This window comes from Pinus tabuliformis, chromosome 5_1 (assembly GCF_031772625.1).
Source record: "Pinus tabuliformis cultivar Carrire ecotype Pingquan chromosome 5_1, CPIR1, whole genome shotgun sequence".
Classification (NCBI taxonomy): domain Eukaryota; kingdom Viridiplantae; phylum Streptophyta; class Pinopsida; order Pinales; family Pinaceae; genus Pinus; species Pinus tabuliformis.
Window position 1 is genome coordinate 605,464,272 of NC_142305.1, and position 6,160 is coordinate 605,470,431.

The window sequence follows — 6,160 nt, forward strand, 5'->3', positions numbered from 1 at the left end:
ATCTTATATATATATAGACTCAATGTGTTTTATCGGGTAAGATCATTGATTCACTCGATAACCCAATTTAAAAATCAGAGAGTGTCACAGAGACTCAAATAATACTAGTGTTAGCATGAATAATAGTAAATATAGGTTTTCTTTTAAATTATACTTTAAATCGGGGTTTCAGACTAATGAAATATTTACATAATCGGGAGAACACTCTCATCAAGTACATCATTTGGATAACTCTCTCATCGAGTCAAACCAATGGTTACAATAAACTCTAATTCCACAAACTCTAATTCCACAATTTTTTTGAAAATAGTAATTTTGTAATCCACTACTTGTTAAACATTAAGAAATTGATATTAAAAATGACAATAGCACCTTCCACATACCGTAATAATTCCAAGGGGATGGTGGAAGCTGAGAAATAACTCTCTCATCAAGTCGAACTGATAAGTTACAATAATTGTAATTCCTCAATTTTTTTGAGAATGCCATTTACCTTCCACCCGGTAATAATTCAAAGGGGCTTCTTAAAATTTGAGACATCAATACGGAAATGAGTGGACGCCAATGATCACAAGGCTTTATCTTTGTGCAATTGTGTATATAATATTGTCACAAAAAACTTGGCAAACATGATCAAAGGTATTCTATTGAACGTGAAAGGAGTTCTATCAAATGTTATTTTGAAAGAACAAATTTGATTTTTAAATAATAGGCTAATTCATGTTGTGATTGGAACAACTCAAGAAGGGCTTCCTTACTATAAAAGTTAACAAGCTTGCTACAATGGTTATGAAACTTGACAAGGCTTTTGACAAAGTTAACTAGATGTATATTAAGTCTATTCTAATAAGAATGGCATTTAAGTGGTGAATTGAATGATGGATTGAATGATGGGATGCCTTATCTTTAGCCTCATTTGTAGCATTCATCAATGGACCAATTTCTAGGTTCATTTATGCCACAAGGTACTTAAAATGGGGTTGTTCGATGTCATCCTTTCTCTTCCTTTCAGTTACATTACGGTTAAGTAGAATAATAAAAACTTAAGCAAGAGAGAAGGAAATAGGGTTCCGATTAAGTAGAATAATAAAAACTTAAGCAAGAGAGAAGGAAATAGGGTTCCGATTAAGTAGAATAATAAAAACTTAAGCAAGAGAGAAGGAAATAGGGTTATCTGATGTCATCCTTTCTCTTCCTTTTAGTTACACAAGGCTTAAGCAGAATAACAACTTAAGCAAGAGAGAAGGTTTTATCTAGGGTTATCTGATGTCATCCTTTCTCTTCCTTTCACTTACACAAGGCTTATGCAGAATAACAACTTAAGCAAGAGAGAAGGTTTTATCAAAGGGATAAAATGGGGAATTTTGCATCTTTGTCACACCTATCATTTGTAGATGATGTCATTCTATTTGGGTTAGGGAAGGCTCATAAGGAAGTTGGAAAGGATAAGGATATCATAGACTTGTACAATAGATCAATAGGTTAGGAATGTACGTGAATGTTTATAAGTCTTTTATCCTATTTAAGAGCTTAATGGTCTTCGAGAAGAACGTGAAAGACAATGTAAGAAAATTATTTCATTCTTCTATCCTATTTAAGACCTTAATGGTCTTCGAGAAGAAGAGGGAAGACAAGGCAAGCAAATTATTTCATTATTTGTGTTCCCTTTGACAAAGAGATTTCATTTAAAACTGAAAGACAATGTAAGCAAATTATTTCATTCTTCTATCCTATTTAAGACCTTAATGGTCTTCGAGAAGAAGGGGGAAGACAAGGTAAGCAAATTATTTCATTATTTTTGTTCAAAGGTTTTTCCCTTTGACAAAGAGATTTCATTTAAAACTTAATGATTATAAGTATAGAGATTTTCTTTAAATATATAAGAAAATCACAAGGTAGTTTAAAATAGGGTTGTCCGAGGTCACCCTTTCTCTTCCTTTCATTTATAGAGGGTTTAAGTAAAATAATAACAACTTAAGCAAGAGAAAAGGTTTTATCAAAGGGATAAAATGGGGAATTTTGTATTTTTTCACATCTATCATTTGTAGATGATATCATTCTATTTGGTTTAGGGACTTTATTTGGTTTAGGGACTTGCAAAATTGTTATAGAAAGCATAAGGATATCCTAAATCTATACAACAAAGCAATCAAATAGGAATGGACATGATTGTTTATAAGTCTTGTAGATCTTAATTGTCTTAGAGAAGAAGGGGAAAGACAATGTAAGCAAATTCTTCCATTAATTTTGTTCAAAGATTGGTTCCTTTTGACAATGGGGTTTCATTATAGATTTCCTTTGAATATATGAGAAAATGAATTGAGTTACAAAATAATGCTAAAGTGGTCTAAGGGAGGGAGGCTAATTTCAATGAAATCAATATTGGAGGGGATATTTGTACATTGGCTATCTATACACCCATAATCCTAAAGGAATTCTTCTAGAATAGATAAGGATAAAATGATTAAAAAGAGAGAAAAAAGCATATTTGGGAGGGAGGCTAATTTCAATGAAATCAATATTGGAGGGGATATTTGTACATTGGCTATCTATACACCCATAATCCTAAAGGAATTCTTCTAGAGTAGATAAGGATAAAATGATTAAAAAGAGAGAAAAAAGCATATTCCCTCAGGGAAATGGAAGAAACTAACCGAGCCAAAAGAAGATTGGTGAATGGGAACTCAAAACCAAATGCTTGCTCAAAATGGTCTTAGCAAGAAATAGTGGAAGATTGATGCATAATAAAAGTCCAAAAGGAAACCATGATAGTCAAATACATAGTTATTGGGTCAACCGAGGATTGGATTATAAAACAAGAAAAGGTATTCAAGGAAGCTTCAATTCTTTAGAAGACATTGATGAAAGTAATTCCCTTACGGGAAAATGACCAGTATAGAAGGTGGGAAAATATAATAAATCAAAATTGGAGAGGGCACATGATTGGGATGCCCCAAAAGGTACAAATTTTCCAACTTTATAATAAACACTCTTCATGACAAGAAGATATATAGACTAGAAAAATGCGGGTGAACAAGCGTCACATACCTTGTAGAATAAAGGCGGAAGACTCTAAAAACTAGGCCATTGTAGTAACACTAGAAATAGAGGATGTTCATTGATCACCATGAAATGTTATGACCATGGATTGTGTTATTAAAACAAGCCAGAGGGATGCTTTGGCTGTGAAGAATTTTCTTGTGCGAGGAAGTCTTTCCAAGAGATGCATCACCCGAGAGACTAATAAAGCAGAGAAGAGGATGCCTGAACTTGGATGGTGTGTGTCTACAATGAAGGGGAAACCAAAATAAATTGTTTCTTAAGAGGTCTTGGGCATACTCTATGGAATTAGACATGCAACGTGTATGCTCTAGAAAGAAATGAGCCGAATCTATTCCAATGAAGACATTGAATGACGTGGCTGGATTGACAAATTCAAGACATAAAAGTTGTTGTTGATGCAAGGAACCATAGCTATATAGCCCAGTTGTCGTTGTTCCCTATTATACAACATTGATGATGTTGTTTCTTTAAGGGGGTGGGGTTTGTAATACCCCACTCTCTGCTTTGCTATTGCAAGTATAACAACAATGGGCACACCAGTGTGGAGACAATCACGACTAGTCAAAACTCCAAATTAATAATCTATATTAATTTATTAATTAATGCAACTGAAGATTGGTCTGCTTTACAAATTCTTGGCAGGAGGAAGAAATTTCTTGTTGCCCTGAAAAACCGCACCTTTATCCATTGAGTCAAATATCAAAACCTCTACAATTGAGAAAAGCCAACACCCCTATTTTGACTTAGATATTAATTGATATAGTTGTATCACTCCTACATTAAAAAAATTCTTATAAACACTTTGTGTAAACGAGCTTGTGTGTAGTAAATTAATGATGACTTAGTAAATGAAAGTTATTAAATACTCCAATTAATAAATAATTTTAATTATCAAAATTTATCTTAAATAATTAATTTTAAATTATATTTATAATACAATTTTTTTTAATTAACTATAATTAATTATTAATACAAATTAAAAAATTCAACTGGGTAAGAAGTAAAATAAAGTATGAAGTAGAACATTGTCAGTGTATTCTCCTTTTAAAATTTAAAGGGAAAAAACATCTTTGACAAGAAACTAAGGCAGTGCCCCTTGTTCCCACTCGACCACAAGAAGCGGCGAGGTGGTGGAGCAAAATGAGATAAATATTTATCATCACCCCCTAAGCAGCATGCCTTTCTCTAATGTGGCTAATTGTCTACTACTAGAACCGAGACAACCTGCATATCATTTTTCCATCGTGACCATCACACCCTTTTTGTTTGGCGATTAAGGTTTCATTATCGAGCCTCTGCTTCCTTAGACCTTGGATCTATCTCATGGGTGATCCACTACAAGAGAACTGCAATGGAGTTGATCTATGGTTGGGAGGAGAGTGGAAGTCCCTCCTTTAATTGCCCACTTAATCATATAGATAAGTATTCTATTTGTGTTTGTGAATTTTAAAATTAGAGTAAACTTATGAAATTATGTGCATTCTATTTGTGTTTGTGAATTTTAAAATTAGAGTAAACTTATGAAATTATGTGCTTGGAATGGTACTAGTTGTACCGACTATTTCATGTGTGTTATATATAACCACTTTAATTTATTTCATACATTATCAACCCTATTACTGTCTTGCATACTTAGTCTGTCGACCCTATTACTATCCTGCTTATTTAATCTGTGATATATAACCTCTGTTGATCAATTTACACTAAGTAATTTATCTTTGATCACTGGTTTTTGTTAAATGTCATGTGTCTGTGTGTTTTAGCTATGGTATGCATAGTTACAAAAGAGAATCGACGCACTGTGTGATCAATCAATCGTGCAGTAAAAGTCAATTAAAATTGTATATAAAATGGTTTATGATGGTGCACTATATACCGGTATGCATAGTTACAAAAGAGAATCGACGCACTGTGTGATCAATCAATCGTGCAGTAAAAGTCAATTAAAATTGTATATAAAATGGTTTATGATGGTGCACTATATACCAGTAACCAACTTGATAGTGCACCTTTGTACCATGTGTGTTTAATCACGGTCGTGATCTTATCCGGCCTTAATTATTTCCCAGCAAAACACTGCACCATAATTTTCTTTTTTTGTGTTAAAACTGCTACTCAAGTAATATACTTTTGTTAAAACCTCGTTTTGTGTTACCATTAATTACTCATATTGAATTATCGGTACAGTTATGTATTTTTATTGTGAAATAATTTATATATGTATTTTAAAACAATTGATTTTGTAGGAGTCATAAATATTTTGAGAAGTAGGTAAGTCGGCCTTTCAATTTTTCTTAATTCCAACCGTGTTAGATAAGTGAATGTGATTTCATGTTTGATTCTAATCACCCACCTATTATGGGTTGTCTATTCACAATTCATAAAATTGTTTTCCACAAATTGCCAAGTAGATTGAGCCTTTGTGATAAGGTGCTAAGTTTAATTTGCTCAACTTGTTCATTTATATATTCTTTGAGATGTATATTCTTTGAGATGAAAAAAACACTGGTTTATATTATGTGCTAATATATTCTCCAGGATATTAACAAAATTACATGTTGTGTATGTACCTTTATTCAGCATGTTACTAGATCATTAATATTAACAAAGACAATATGTTCCAACTATGTATCAAAATGTAAATCTCATATATATTATCTTAGAAAATTATGTATCTAACATAAAATCAACTAATTTAAAAACAATGTTAGATGTCTAGGGAAAAATAATGGAGCCTTCATATCTAATGTAATTATCTTCCATATATGTATAGTTCATGTGACCCATACCATCAGATAGTCCCTTTTTTTTTTTTTAGAGAATCCATAACAATATTGGCTTCCCTAAAAAATGTGTTGGAAAGTCTGTCTAAGTCCATTGATGTGAGCGATCTAGCCACTAAGATTTGGTTGGGAGAATGTAGTATTGGCCATAATCCCTTCAATGAAAGTTTTTGAGTTCCCATATATATGTATTTTATTAATAACCAATCTTCTGGAAAACCAGAATAGTCCCCATAGTGCCAGAATCTTTGTCCGCATTTTTGTACCAGCGACGACATTCCAAGATATTTTATAGTGTTACTTGTGATCCAATC